This window comes from Periplaneta americana, chromosome 9 (genome assembly GCF_040183065.1).
Source record: "Periplaneta americana isolate PAMFEO1 chromosome 9, P.americana_PAMFEO1_priV1, whole genome shotgun sequence".
NCBI lineage: Eukaryota > Metazoa > Arthropoda > Insecta > Blattodea > Blattidae > Periplaneta > Periplaneta americana.
The window spans coordinates 4,566,849-4,582,165 of NC_091125.1; the positions used below are offsets into that span (position 1 = coordinate 4,566,849).

The 15,317-nt window shown below is 34.2% G+C and overlaps 1 protein-coding gene across 1 annotated transcript in view; it reads right to left on the minus strand.

Annotated features, from left to right (window-relative positions):
* LOC138705737 (zinc finger and SCAN domain-containing protein 31-like) overlaps positions 1–9,981 on the minus strand; it is a 92,246-nt gene extending 82,265 nt beyond the window's left edge. Inside the window, exon 1 of the mRNA XM_069834307.1 lies at positions 9,588–9,981. The gene's annotated coding sequence lies outside the window, so the exon portion shown is untranslated. The remainder of the gene's footprint in view (positions 1–9,587) is intronic.
* Positions 9,982–15,317: the final 5,336 nt, after the last annotated feature.

Genomic DNA, 15,317 nt, shown 5'->3' on the forward strand with positions numbered 1-15,317 from the left:
AAAAATTTGAAATGTTTAAACAAGAATTCAGTTGGGTAGGTAATCTTTCTGCTTTTTTTAAACAAATTTTTAATCCTTTTTTTCTGTAGTAAAATTAACGGATAAAGGTTGGATTTATAAGTTCCACCCCAACCTATAATACCATAGATTGAAATAATGCTAAATAAATTACACGTAAACAGTTAATTGACAAAATAGTTCTTACAATAAAGTAACAATGTTTTACGTAATTTATTACCAATATAATGAATATGATTATTCCACTTTAAATGATTATCAATAGCTATACCTAAGTATTTAACCTCATCAACTTCTTTAATAACCGAACATTTGCAATTTATATCGGAACCCCGGTAATTTCCTAGAAGACGGGCAAAATCCAACATGGCTGACGATAACTACAAAAAACGTTCTGCCAACTATGAAGTCCAAATGCCACCAAACACCCCAAAATCAAATATGAAAAATCAAATATATATTCATATTTTTAAAGAAGAAAAAGCCCTCCAAAAAATGAAAGTACCGTAAAGTGGGGATATTTCGGACGTAGGGGTAACATCGGACGGTAATTCAATGTATCATATTTTATGTTGGTAACACCAGTTCTTAGCATCTTTTCCGCGCTTTTTACTATGTTCGTATGTTTCTGCCAAAGCGTTAGAAAGAGAAAGATATAGAGTGGTCATTGCGCCGCCATGTTTGAAGAAAATTGAACGACCGTCGGTAATGAACTTATGCGCCCAAAACAAAGTGGGCGTAGTGATTACTGACAATAGAATCGTCAGCTGTCTTAATTTCGTTTGCATAAATCAGTTAAATTGAAGTGGAAAAACCTAGTATTTCGTCAAATACGTGCTAGGAACTTAATCTAAACTTATGTACGCTAAATTTAAAACACTTGAGCTATTCCTAGAAGGAATGGTTTAAAGTATAACCTAAGCAAAATTGTCATGTAGTATGACAAGAAGTCCTAGCAAATATACTGAAGAAAATGTTAATATTCCTAGGTCCTTTTAAATGCGACCTGCGAGATTGCCTATAAAATGAACGAGTATGATTCGGATGATTTTATTAAATTGTTTTCCCAGTCTCTATACGTTGCAAAACTATTTACTATACCATAAGATATAGAATGAAAGTAGGCCCTATCTGTAGTAAACAACATTTACCTCCAAGCTTGTAACGTGGGTGAAACATGACAAAACACGCTTTCAGTTTTTTTGTTACAGTAAAATATAATTATTATCGAAATGTGAACGTGAGGCCAACAGCCGGCTGGTCTGTCTGAGCCTTTCAAGGGCTGTGGCACCACAGATAATTATTAGTGTATAATTGAGTACCCACGTACAATAATGGAGTAAGTAGTTACGAAATATATTCATACTTACCCCATTATTGCACGTGGGTGCTCAATTATGTTCTTTCATGTCCTTCCAGTCAAAATACTAACAACAATACGACCTACCCCAGAGTTCTGCGTTATTTTGGATGCGAGTGTCGAAATACAATTTTAATATTTGATTGCTCTACTAGGTTTGAAACAGAATTGTAGCGGTTTCATCCGTATTTAGTTTAACTTTATTACTAGTGAACCATTTATTTGATTAATCGTTTGTCTTCGAAATAGACCTATTTCTTATAAGCTACAGCTCATCGTCTTCTTGTATAAGCAGTAAGGACAGAAGGAGCAGAAATAAAGGATGCCGGTGTCGAAATACAGTTTTAATATTGTATTGCTATTTGTTTTTCACTGGGTCTGAAACGGAATTGTATTGGTTTTATCCGTATTTAGTTTAAGTACATTACCAGTGAACCATTTATTTTGTTTATGCCGGGCGTTGTTACACATTAATGCATGAAAAAAAAATGCTGCTAATTAACAAAACTATGGACTTAACTTCATAAAATTTAAATGAAATATGATATATCAGTTGTCTTTTTCCTTTTGACATTGCAGTTATATGCAGCACACACAACAGGCATGTTTTTTCTTCGTTTTTCTTGTACTTCTAACCTCCGTTATATAACATTGTAAGCAGACGAATTTTTACAAAGGTGGGCGCTTAGCTCAGATCTGCCGTGTTTCGCGGTGGCACCGCAAAGAGCGCTGTACAGGACAACATGGCCACTCTATAGTCTTCTCTTTCTAACTCGTTGGTTTCTGCCAACGAGTTAGAAAGAGAAGGATATAGAGTGGTCATTGCGCCGCCATGTTTGAAGAAAATTGAACGACCGTCGGTAATGAACTTATGCGCCCAAAACAAAGTGGGCGTGGTGATAACTGACATTAGAATAGTCAGCTGTTTTAATTTCGTTTGCATAAATCAATTAAACTGAAGTGGAAAAACCTAGTATTTCGTCAAATACGTGCTAGGAACTTAATCTAAACTTATGTACGCTACATTTAAAACACTTCAGCTATTCCTAGAAGGAATGCTTAAAAGAATAACCTAAGCAAAATTGTCATGTAGTATGACAAGAAGTCCTAGCAAATACATATACTGAAGAAAATGTTAATATTCCTAGGTTCTTTTAAATGCGACCTGCAAGATTGCCTATAAAATGAACGAGTATGATTCGGATGATTTTATTAAATTGTTTTCCCAGTCTCTACACGTTGCAAAACTATTTACTATACCATAAGATATAGAATGAAAGTAGTAAACAACATTTACCTCCAAGCTTGTAACGTGGGTGAAACATGACAAAACACGCTTTCAATTTTTTTTGTTACAGTAAAGTATAATTATTATCGACATGTGAACGTGAGGCCAACAGCCGGCTGGTCTGTCTGAGCTTTTCAAGGGCTGTGGCACCACAGATAATTATTAGTGTATAATTGAGTACCCACGTACAATAATGGGGTAAGTAGTTACGAAACATATTCATACTTACCCCATTATTGCACGTGGGTGCTCAATTATGTTCTTTCATGTCCTTCCAGTCAAAATACTAACAACAATACGACCTACCCCAGAGTTTTGCGTTATTTTGGATGCGAGTGTCGAAATACAATTTTAATATTAGATTACTATTACTAGGTTTGAAACGAAATTGTAGCGGTTTTATCCGTATCTAGATTAACTTTGTTACTAGTGAACCATTTATTTGATTAATCGTTTGTCTTCGAAATAGGCTTACTTCTTATAAGCTACAGCTCATCGTCTTCTTGTATAAGCAGTAAGGACAGAAGGAGCAGAAATAAAGGATGCCGGTGTCGAAATACAGTTTTAATATTGTATTGCTATTTGTTTTTCACTGGGTCTGAAACGGAATTGTATTGGTTTTATCCGTATTTAGTTTAAGTACATTACCAGTGAACCATTTATTTTGTTTATGCCGGGCGTTGTTACACATTTATGCATGAAAAAAAAATGCTGCTAATTAACAAAACTATGGACTTAACTTCATAAAATTTACATTAAATATGATATATCAGTTGTCTTTTTCCTTTTGACATTGCAGTTATATGCAGCACACACAACAGGCATGTTTTTTCTTCGTTTTTTTGTACTTCTTACCTCAGTTATACAACATTGTAAGCAGACGAATTTTTACAAAGGTGGGCGCTTAGCTCAGATCTGCCGTGTTTCGCGGTGGCACCGCAAAGAGCGCTGTACAGGACAACATGGCCACTCTATAGTCTTCTCTTTCTAACTCGTTGGTTTCTGCACATTTTTAAAGACCCATTGGTAAACTGGTGTTACCAACATAACATATGATAAATTGAATTACTGTCTGATGTTACCCCTGCGTCCGAAATATCCCCACTTTACGGTATATTTAATTTTTCGTATTTGATTTTTTTTGGCGTTTCGTGGCATTCGAACTTCATAGTTGGTAGTACTTTTCTGGCAGTTTTCGTCCGCACTTTACCCCCAAAAATCACTAAAACACAAAACAAAACATAATAATTTATCACCTTATCAAATAAAATTCAATTCTCATTGACGTCTACATCGACAACCACTTCACTTCCAGTATAAATGACACAGGCTTTAAGGCAATCTAAACTTAAACCATGCAGGCAACAAAGATCTAAACCAACACTTTGTCGTACAGTCAACTGTGCATAAATAAACCACGTGTTTACACTAAATGAAATTCTCTTCGAACACTTATTACACCTTAACATCTACAGAAAATTCAGTAAATAATTCCTTTAAGCCACAGAAAAACAGTTTTCTCCTCAACATTCTACACAATCCTTATTCACCAGCGAAAGAACTAAACCAAAATAGACACAAAATTTAATAAATAATTTTAGAACACGGATTCCTTCCTTTCCCTCTTACTTCAAAATTCCAACCTTGTTCACACAAAATAAATTATTGGCTCTGAAAAGTGCCTTTTCGTAAGCATGATGATGCGCATTCGACAAATGCAGACAAATCTACAATATAACATCACTCACGTCAAAAACCAGGAACAACTGACATCATTATCCATTCAAAATTAACGAAAATTCTGGAATAAATTACAACTATAATCAATCAAATCGAAAGAAAATCACAAAAATCATAAAATGACAAACTTTCAATAGCTTTAGCCATCAAACATAATAGCACTCACGTCAAACAATCAAGAACAACTGACGACGTCATTATTCATTCAAAATTAATGAAAATTCTAGAATAAATTACAACTATAATCAATCAAATCGAAAGAAAATCACAAGAATCATAAAATGACACACTTTCAATAGCTTTAGCAATCAGACACAACATAACACCACTCACGTCAAACAACCAAGAACTGACGTCATTATCCATTCAAAATTAAAATTCTAGAATAAATTACAACTATAATCAATCAAATCGAAAGAAAATCACAAAAATCATAAAATGACAAACTTTCAATAGCTTTAGCCATCAAACATAATAGCACTCACGTCAAACAATCAAGAACAACTGACGACGTCATTATTCATTCAAAATTAATGAAAATTCTAGAATAAATTACAACTATAATCAATCAAATCGAAAGAAAATCACAAGAATCATAAAATGACACACTTTCAATAGCTTTAGCAATCAGACACAACATAACACCACTCACGTCAAACAACCAAGAACAACTGACGTCATTATCCATTCAAAATTAATTAAAATTCTAGAATAAATTACAACTATAATCAATCAAATCGAAAGAAAATCACAAAAATCATAAAATGACAAGCTTTCAATAGCTTTAGCCATCAAACATAATAGCACTCACGTCAAACAATCAAGAACAACTGACGACGTCATTATTCATTCAAAATTAATGAAAATTCTAGAATAAATTACAACTATAATCAATCAAATCGAAAGAAAATCACAAGAATCATAAAATGACACACTTTCAATAGCTTTAGCAATCAGACACAACATAACACCACTCACGTCAAACAACCAAGAACAACTGACGTCATTATCCATTCAAAATTAATTAAAATTCTAGAATAAATTACAACTATAATCAATCAAATCGAAAGAAAATCACAAAAATCATAAAATGACAAGCTTTCAATAGCTTTAGCCTTCAGACACAACATAACACCACTCACGTGAAACAACCAAGAACAACTGACAACGTCATTATCCATTCAAAATTAACGAAAATTCTAGAACAAATAACAACTATAACCAATCAAATTAAAAGAAAATCACGGCGACACCTAGTATAAAAAACCTAGAACTAACATGTAAAAGTCACTAAAAGATCACTAACATTTAACTCTGAAATAAAAAAGTTGGTAATACTTACTATATTCAACCAAGTGCCAGTCTTCTATGAAATTACCGGAACCCCTTACACCCTGTATACCCAATGGATGAGCTGTTTGGACTTTTTCCATTGCTAATTGTCAAAATTATAACAACGTTTCGAAGAAAGATCCACTCTTCGAAACGTTGTGTTATAACAATTCACCTTTGCTTCCCCCCCCCCCTTCATTCGGTTCAATAATAGCCTATATACCACCATCAGTTTCAATTCATCATGAAATAACACAAAGTAGATACCAGTCCCGTATGTGATAAGTAGTAAGATGGAAATTTCGGGATTCATTTACTATAGGATATCGCTTAATTTTCGTAAAGTTGGACAAACTATGACGTCACAATATGGCGCCAATGAGGTCACATCGCAGTGACGTCACAACATGGCCGACGTAAACCAAAACAATAAATAAATAAAACTATCTAAAAAAATTTAAAAAACAAATTGACGTTATCCCATTCTACAATATAACCCAACCGCTCTTATCCAAAATACGATATCACCAAAACAATTCACGATATCCCATACTGGAACAGAGCCCATCCGCTCTTATCCAAAATAGGATATCAGCAAAACAATATCACAATATCCCATTCTGAAAACGAATAGATCCACACACACACCCATATATACAAAACCAACAAAAATAAAAACATATATCTACAATAAATAAATTAAACATTATCCTCGATACATAATTACTACCCTAGCAAACGAAAACCTATCTTTATAAAAAAACAAATAAAACGCTCACCATCCAAACCTTCTTTTTATCCTCTCAGATCCAAACACATCCTTAACCGGTACGCCATTCAAACCTCATGAATACCAACCACGAAATAAAAAAAATTACATATCTACCAACCTAACCACTACCATCCAAAAACTTACGTCATCAACTGACGTCATAATATCACATCGCTCCATTCTGCAATCTAGCCAACATAAATTCTCATAAAAACAATAACGATATCCTATAATCAATAAAACCCGAAATTTCAATAAAGATAATTCAAAACTTACTGTACTTTTCACACACGTAGCGGCGGATATAAGATAATTCAGCAACAGCCGAAAAGAAATGATGCAGTCTGGCTCGATGACAGACATGTGATCCCGCTTTCCCCTGCTCCCCATCTTCCTTCACGTTCTGAATTCGAGCCCCAGTTCAGTCATCAAGGAAATTGACGCCGTGATCAACTGACAGATGAACAAATCCTTTGTCCTTCAGTCATACGAAGTAACGTATCCTTGTCTCTAGACTCGACAGGGACATTAAGGCCCAATTGTATAAAACTCCCTGACTAAAGATCAACTTTGATCGAAGATCGAAAAGTGAACCGACTTCAGACACTTCTTCTATTGTATAAAACGTTTCTGCGATCAAATTACCTTGGTTCAAATGCAATCAGTGTTTGTTCAGTGTTGCCAATCTAGCGACTTTAACTCTTTTTCAACAACAATTTCTTTTAACTTTTATATTGCTTAAATTGGGATTTAGTTACCTTTTTTAGCACCCCATAGTGACAAAATTTAATCTTTCTTTGTTGATAATGAGAAATCTAGCGACTTTACAACTACTTTTTGGCGACTTTCCGTAAACTGTGTTGGAGACACGGTTTTTTTTTTGTTTGCAATGTAAATAATGGCGGACAATAAGAAGGTTGACTGTTCTCCAAGTTGGTACCATGTTATGGTGTTTGATACTGCTAAACATAATAAAGCTTTATAAAACGACAATTTTCGTTTACTAATACAGTTAATTGAAAATTTATTAATGTACCTATCATATCCATTAATAATTAATGGTTGTTATAAACATAATATAATTATAGGTTATGTTATTTGATACTGCTGAACACGATAGAGCCTTATAAAATATAAGATTGTTTGTGTATTAAGGCAAGAAATTGAAGGAAATATATGTAAATGTACCTACCATATCTATTAATATAAATAATAGTGGATATTTTATTTGCACAATCTGTCACTCGTATATTTCAAATAGAAAATAAATAACTGAACTTGGATCATCTAACTTAATCGGAGAAATTTCTTCAGTCAAAGTTGACTTTAGTTTGAGACAAATTAATCTCAGATTGGACTTTATACAACACAAAATTCCAAGTTCAGCTGAAACAATGATCAATTTAACCTCTGATCTAAGATTAAATGGTTTATACAATCGGGCCTAAATATACTTATTACCAGGATTACCACGTTGCAATCCACCGAAAACCCACCTCCACAATTATATACAGTGGAACTCCACAAATAGACACAGCAACGGTACGTGTGCGAGACGAGGCACGAACTCTGTCTTTCTACGGAGTACTGCGGACATTGGTAAACATAAGGGCTGTACAATGTTTTTTATGGCGTGCGGACCGAAACATAAATAATTAACGTACATAATTTTAAATAATATATTGTAGTATATGGAAAATATATAACAAAACAAATCCGTGATTAAGTATAATAATAATAATAATAGTAAACTGCCCCCCATTGAAGGTAGCCCTTACGGACTCAGTATATCCTCAAAAAAATTATTATACATATTATGTAAACATAGATATTAAATTTTAAAGAAGGGAAACAAAGAAAAGGGTATGAAAAATTACAATTGCTATTAATGTGGCACCATGTGATTAATTAGGATTTGGCAGGATTTTTTAATACAATTATCACAATGTCATCCCTCAGAGATGTTGGCAGAGCAAACTGCCGCCGAAATTCTTCGAAAAAAGCTGGTATAGTCCCTCGAGCACCTAGGAGCAAGCCGAATACCTCAACACGAATTAAGGCATATTTCAGCTTGAAATTGCTGACTGTAGGCTCATAGATAGACTTCTTCTCAAGGTGGACCTCGGCTGACTGATGACATTCTACTTCAAAACGTATCGTGGGGTCCACAATGATGCCCTGTTTAGTGTCAGCATTGTACGCTAAAATATCTACTCGTCTCGTTGACCCATTTTCAGCTAGACAGGATATTTCTTCTTCTACTATCCAGCCCTTATTTCTTAATGCGGCAGCAATTTTGGATCTTACAAGATCATGTCTAGAGTTCAAAAGCAATCCCTGTTCACATACATTTGAAACATAAAACAAACTTCTGGAGGAAAAACTGTCTAAATGTATCTACATACATTAATTTCAAAACATCCCATTCTAAATAACTAGTTATTTAAATTGAATTGCATTTTAGATTTCGCCTCCTACCACACTCACCCCCACTTTGAAATTTCAAATGGCACCCCTATACTTTTATACTTAAATATGAAAGAGCATTCAATTGTTTATATACCTCATTAATTTGTTTTCGCATCTCTTCTATCGTCGCCTGGCAACCTGGATTATTGTTTTTGTTCGTTAGAGCTGAAGAGAATAAAGCTACAAAAACTTATGGAGCATTTCTTGTAATAGTTGTGTTTGTGTATTAAATTATTTTAAAATGGTGTATACCCTTCAAGAGAGAACATAAACCATCCTTATTGATTAAATTTAGGAAATTTCACAAAGTAAGCTGTGTTCCATCCTACAATTAACTGATAATAACAAAGCTCCTTATAATCACTACAGAATGCCTCGTATTTAGATGAATTTTGTTCTATGCCATGCATTGTTCTGATCGAAATGTCAAATTCTTGAGCGATGGCTCTGATTGATTCACCTTTTTTAACCGTTCCAATAGTTGTAACTTCTGCTTCAACATAAGTACACATTTTCTGTTCCCTGCATTGCTGCCAACGTGTACGAGTATCTGCACACTACTGCACTGGTTAGCCCTGTGCAGTACGGGACAGGATGCGTTGACTTACCTTGTGTCGTGAAGTATACGAGAGTGAGCGTCTATTTGTGGAGTTGCACTGTAGATACTTCTGCTTCCCAATTTTCCCTTCATCAATTCAAACAATGTCTTTTACAACACCATCTACGCACACCTCCCTTAGTAACTCGATCAGTCAACTGCAGTATGACTAGATCTACTGAAATCCGATTCGCGTTCTAGAAAGTACCGAGCGGATCTCTAGTTAAGCACACACAAACAAAATAAGACACAGTTTCCAGAGACAAATTAATACGAGAGAAAAACGTATTACGAAATACAGTAATTGAAAAACTAAACCTCTTCCTCTTTTTATTTCAACTGATTTTCCACAACGAAACACGTTACTTTTCCATCACATATTCACGACAATTCCACAATTTTTATAAATACATTTATCCCACAATTCGCCATGTCTTACAAAAAAAAAACACTGCAGTTCTTCAGTATTCAAGAACGGCCCCTTTGAAAATGCCAAAACTGTTCACTGACAACCGTCACATAAACCACGCACTCCTACTTCCTCCACGGTCGTTAACCGAAAGACTCAATTATCTGTTTTCGCGGAATATAGGCCTACTCAAATTTACTAAGTACACAAACGCCAACTAGATTTAAATCCATGAACTATAATTATAATAGATCTTGATTACAAGACTTTTGACACTATTATAACTTAGGAATATATTATTATGTGATGAAAGTGATTGTCATAAATATAGGCTATTAGAAATAGAATATATGGGAATCAAAATCTTTGTGATAATAAACCTCTTATTATGCATACAATGATTGTTTGAATTAATAATATAAGTCCTATTGCCAATGGATGACTTATTTGTGTGAAGATTATAGTTGTAGTTAGTATAATAATTATAATATTTTTAATGTCAGAAAATAGTTTATTTAAAATATTAGTTTTGGGAATTAATGAAAAGATATAATCTTTTTTCTGAAGTTTTAAAAGGTTTCCCTTATTTTTGGTTTACAAGACCAATATTTTTATTAAATTATTAAAACTAATGAAAATTATCTTTTTTTTCTATTATATTTTTTGTGGTATTTGGGTTTTTTCTTCTAATCGTAAACATTTACTTGTTACTTTATTAAGTTTGGAATTTATTGTTTTGGTTTTGTTTTTAATATTGTATGTTTATTTAAATGGTTTTAATTATGAACTGTTTTTTAGAATAGTTTTTTTAACATTTTCTGTTTGTGAAGGTGCCTTGGGTTTATCTATTTTGGTTTCTATAATTCTATAATACATTAGGAAAAATCGTTGCCACATTAACATCACCATCTTAGATGCATACGGACTTCTGGTCACCGAAGAGCCACATTCTACCACATCAAATAAACACAGAACAAACTTTTATCCCTTGACCGCCACTTTTTAACCACAAGTAAATGCTCTGAAACCGACATTAACTTCGAAAATACGATTTTTATATTTTTTTCGGCGTTGTCATGACTGTTAACATAATTACCGAAGAAATAATCCACCATTGAAGTTGCGAGTGCAACACTGAAAGAAAAATATTCTTTGTTTTTCTGTTTCTACCAATATTTAGAATCTAATGCCACTTTCTCCTTTTTCCAAGTTATTTTCATAAAATTTATCCTTTTTTCGTTTTCAAAATGCTTGCAAATAATTTTGATGCACTACACAGTAGGGAGATTCCTCTATAATTTTTAGTCATTTTTGGTGATTTTTCAAGTAAGTTTGTTATGTCAGCCATTATTTTAGTGTAGGCTTACTTACTTACTTACTTACTGGCTTTTAAGGAACCCGGAGGTTCATTGCCGCCCTCACATAAGCCCGCCATTGGTCCCTATCCTGAGCAAGATTAATCCAGTCTCTATCATCATATCCCACCTCCCTCAAATACATTTTAATATTATCTTCCCATCTACGTCTCGGCCTCCCTAAAGGTCTTTTTCCCTCCGGCCTCCCAACTAACACTCTATATGCATTTCTGGATTCGCTCATACGTGCTACATGCCCTGCCCACCTCAAACGTCTGCAATTTAATGTTCCTAATTATGTCAGGTGAAGAATACAATGCGTGCAGTTCTGTGGTGTGTAACTTTCTCCATTCTCCTGTAACTTCATCCCTCTTAGCCCCAAATATTTTCCTAAGCACCTTATTCTCGAACACCCTTAACCTATGTTCTTCTCTCAAAGTGAGAGTCCAAGTTTCACAACCATAAAGAACAACCGGTAATATAACTGTTTTATAAATTCTAACTTTCGGATTTTTTGACAGCAGACTGGATGATAAAAGTTTTTCAACCGAATAATAACAGGCATTTCCCATATTTATTCTGCGTTTAATTTCCTCCCAAGTATCATTGGTATTTGTTACCGTTGCTCCAAGATATTTGAATTTTTCCACGTCTTCAAAGGATAAATTTCCAATTTTTATATTTCCATTTCGTAGAGTATTCTCGTCACGAGACATAATCATATACTTAGTCTTTTCGGGATTTACTTCCAAACCTATCTCTTTACTTGCTTCAAGTAAAATTCCCGTATTTACCCCCAATCGTTTGTGGATTTTCTCCTAACATATTCACGTCATCCGCATAGACAAGCAGCTGATGTAACCCGTTCAATTCCAAACCCTCTCTGTTATCCTCGACTTTCCTAATGGCATACTTTAGAGCAAAGTTAAAATGTAAAGGTGATAGTGCATCTCCTTGCTTTAGCCCGCAGTGAATTGGAAACGCATCTGACAGAAACTGACCTATACGGACTCTGCTGTACGTTTCACTGAGACACATTTTAATTAATCGAACTAGTTTCTTGGGAATACCAAATTCAATAAGAATATCATAAAAAACTTCTCTCTTAACCGAGATTAGTGTAGACTACATACTAAAATTCATTTAATTCAGTTAAACCATAAACAATAACATCATTTGTATACAGTGTGTTTTTCTGGTATAGGTCATATGGATTTAACATTGCCATAAGAAACCTGTGTATTAAAAAATGAAGAAATAACTTAATCAGTGGATCATGTTCAGGAATTAGAAAGTTTCGACAATTTGTAAAACAAGAGAACATCACTTATGGTTGCTAAGAACAAGGCTGATGTTTCTTTTTTTTTTTTTACAAAACATTTCTAAACGTAATCCACTGATTAAGTTATTTTTTCATTGTTTTTATACCCACATAGATTTCTTACGGCAATGTTCAGTCCTTACGTCCTATATCCAGAACAAAACACGGTATAATAAAGGGACTGAAACCTTGAGAAGTTCATTAACACTGGGAAGACTGGATATGGTGACATACCTAGAAAAACTGAGGGGGTCACTTTGACCCCTTGTTTCATATTGCCTTAATATGCATGGAAAACTGATTTGGTTGTGTAACATGTAATGTAATGCGTTAGCAATATATTTTTAAGCATCATAATGATGGTTCTTCACAACAGAAGTATAGTCAGTATAAAAATGCAATAGCTAGCACTAAACAGTAAGATTCTAAATATTCTAGTGTTAGGGATTAAAGTTGATGATTATGATTATGGATTAATTGACAGAGATAACTCGGTTCTTTAAGATTATATTTTTTCTTATATTTCTATAGTTTTCAAGAACGTTGAGTAAGATATTTCGGAATGTGTTTCTGTTCCTTGTTACGTTGTCTTGGTAACCTCTGCTCTTCTGTTTCAGGTAATGCCAGCCTGCCCGGTTCACCTCTGGCTTGTAAGTACTTTCACTTTCTGCTTCATTGTGCTTTTATTTTGTAGGGGAAGTATGCCAAATATCGTACACAAAGGATGAGTTATAAAACTAGTACAGGGAATAGGACGCTCACAACTCAAATGTTTTTCAAAAGTAGTCTGTTTTCATGTGTTATTCCCCGTGTTAAATGTTCAATGCGAGCTTTCGTCACTTGTTTTTACGTTCACGACATCATTGGATTGCTTGCATTGCCTAACCGAAGACAGATGATTCTACTGATTTAATAATTTCTGGTTCTTCCGAATGTCTTAAGTTTCGCACTTTGTATTTTCATTTTTTAAACAATGTCCCTTTTTTAAAACTAAGTACTTTTTGTCAAGTGAACAAGAAAATATTAAATTTAGCTGTAAACAATTCTTAGGCAGGGAGATGCACTATCACCTTTACTTTTTAACTTCACTCTAGAATATGCCATTAGGAAAGTTCAGGATAACAGAGAGGGTTTGGAATTGAACGGGTTACATCAGCTGCTTGTCTATGCGGATGACGTGAATATGATAGGAGAAAATCCACAAACGATCAGGGAAAATACGGGAATTTTACTTCAAGCAAGTAAAGCGATAGGTTTGGAAGTAAATCTCCGAAAAGACGAAGTATATGATTATGTCTCGTGACCAGAATATTCTTCGAAATGGAAATATGAAAATTGAAGATTTATCTTTCGAATAGGTGGAAAAATTCAAATATCTGGGAGCAACAGTAACAAATATAAATGACACTCGGGAGGAAATTAAACGCAGAATAAATATGGGAAATGCCTGTTATTATTCGGTTGAGAAGCTTTTGGTATCTAGTCTTCTGTCAAAAAGCTGAAAGTTAGAATTTATAAAACAGTTATATTACCGGTTGTTCTGTACGGTTGTGGAACTTGGACTCTCACTTTGAGAGAGGAAGATAGGTTAAGGATGTTTGAGAATAAGGTGCTTAGGAAAATATTTGGGGCTAAGAGGGATGAAGTTACAGGAGAATGGAGAAAGTTACACACCACAGAACTGCACGCATTGTATTCTTCACCTGACATAATTAGGAACATTAAATCCAGACGTTTGAGATGGGCAGGACATGTAGCACGTATGGGCGAATCCAGAAATGCATATAGAGTGTTAGTTGGGAGGCCGGAGGGAAAAAGACCTTTGGTGAGGCCGAGACGTAGGTGGGAAGATAATATTAAAATAGATTTGAGGGAGGTTGGATATGATGGTACAGACTGGATTAATCTTGCTCAGGATAGGGACCAATGGCGGGCTTATGTGAGGGCGGCAATGAACCTCCGGGTTCCTTAAAAGCCAGTAAGTAAATAAGTAACAATTCTTAGAAGGTTTCGTCGAAGAAATTCCTAGAATTGTGGCCAGTTGTACAGAAATTCATTGACGCAGTGTTCAACTAAAACTTTTGTGTAGAAGTAAGTTTCAAGAATATATTTGTAATACTTTGTTGTAACACTAATTTCGTCCTTAATAAATGAAAAATTGAATGGACTTTGGTTGTAGTAATAACATGGATGAAATTTATCTGTTATTTTTAATACTCCGCTGCATTCATTTGTTGACAAAACAAAAGAACAATACCTAATGTTAGCAACAAACATGACCTACATCGTTTATCTGTGCTTTGAGGATTAGGCTTGCTCTGTGAAGATGATCTCATGGATTATATGAACAAGTATCGGAAGCTCTCATTCAGAATTGAACACGGAGTAGCTGATGTTCATTTTAATTTTATATGATGAACGATATTATCCCCTCAAAAATGTTTTATGTGGTTATAGATATAAAAGTGTTCCTGATATCGTACACCATGTTACTTGTTATAATTTACTGTGTTTAAACTGATATTATTGCACATGATGAATGTTATAATGAATTGCATTTTATTTTACAAAAGAATATAAATGTGTATGAATACAGTAAGATTATCTTTATCTAGATCTACGTATGAGTGGGATCACCTGCAGACAGACACACAG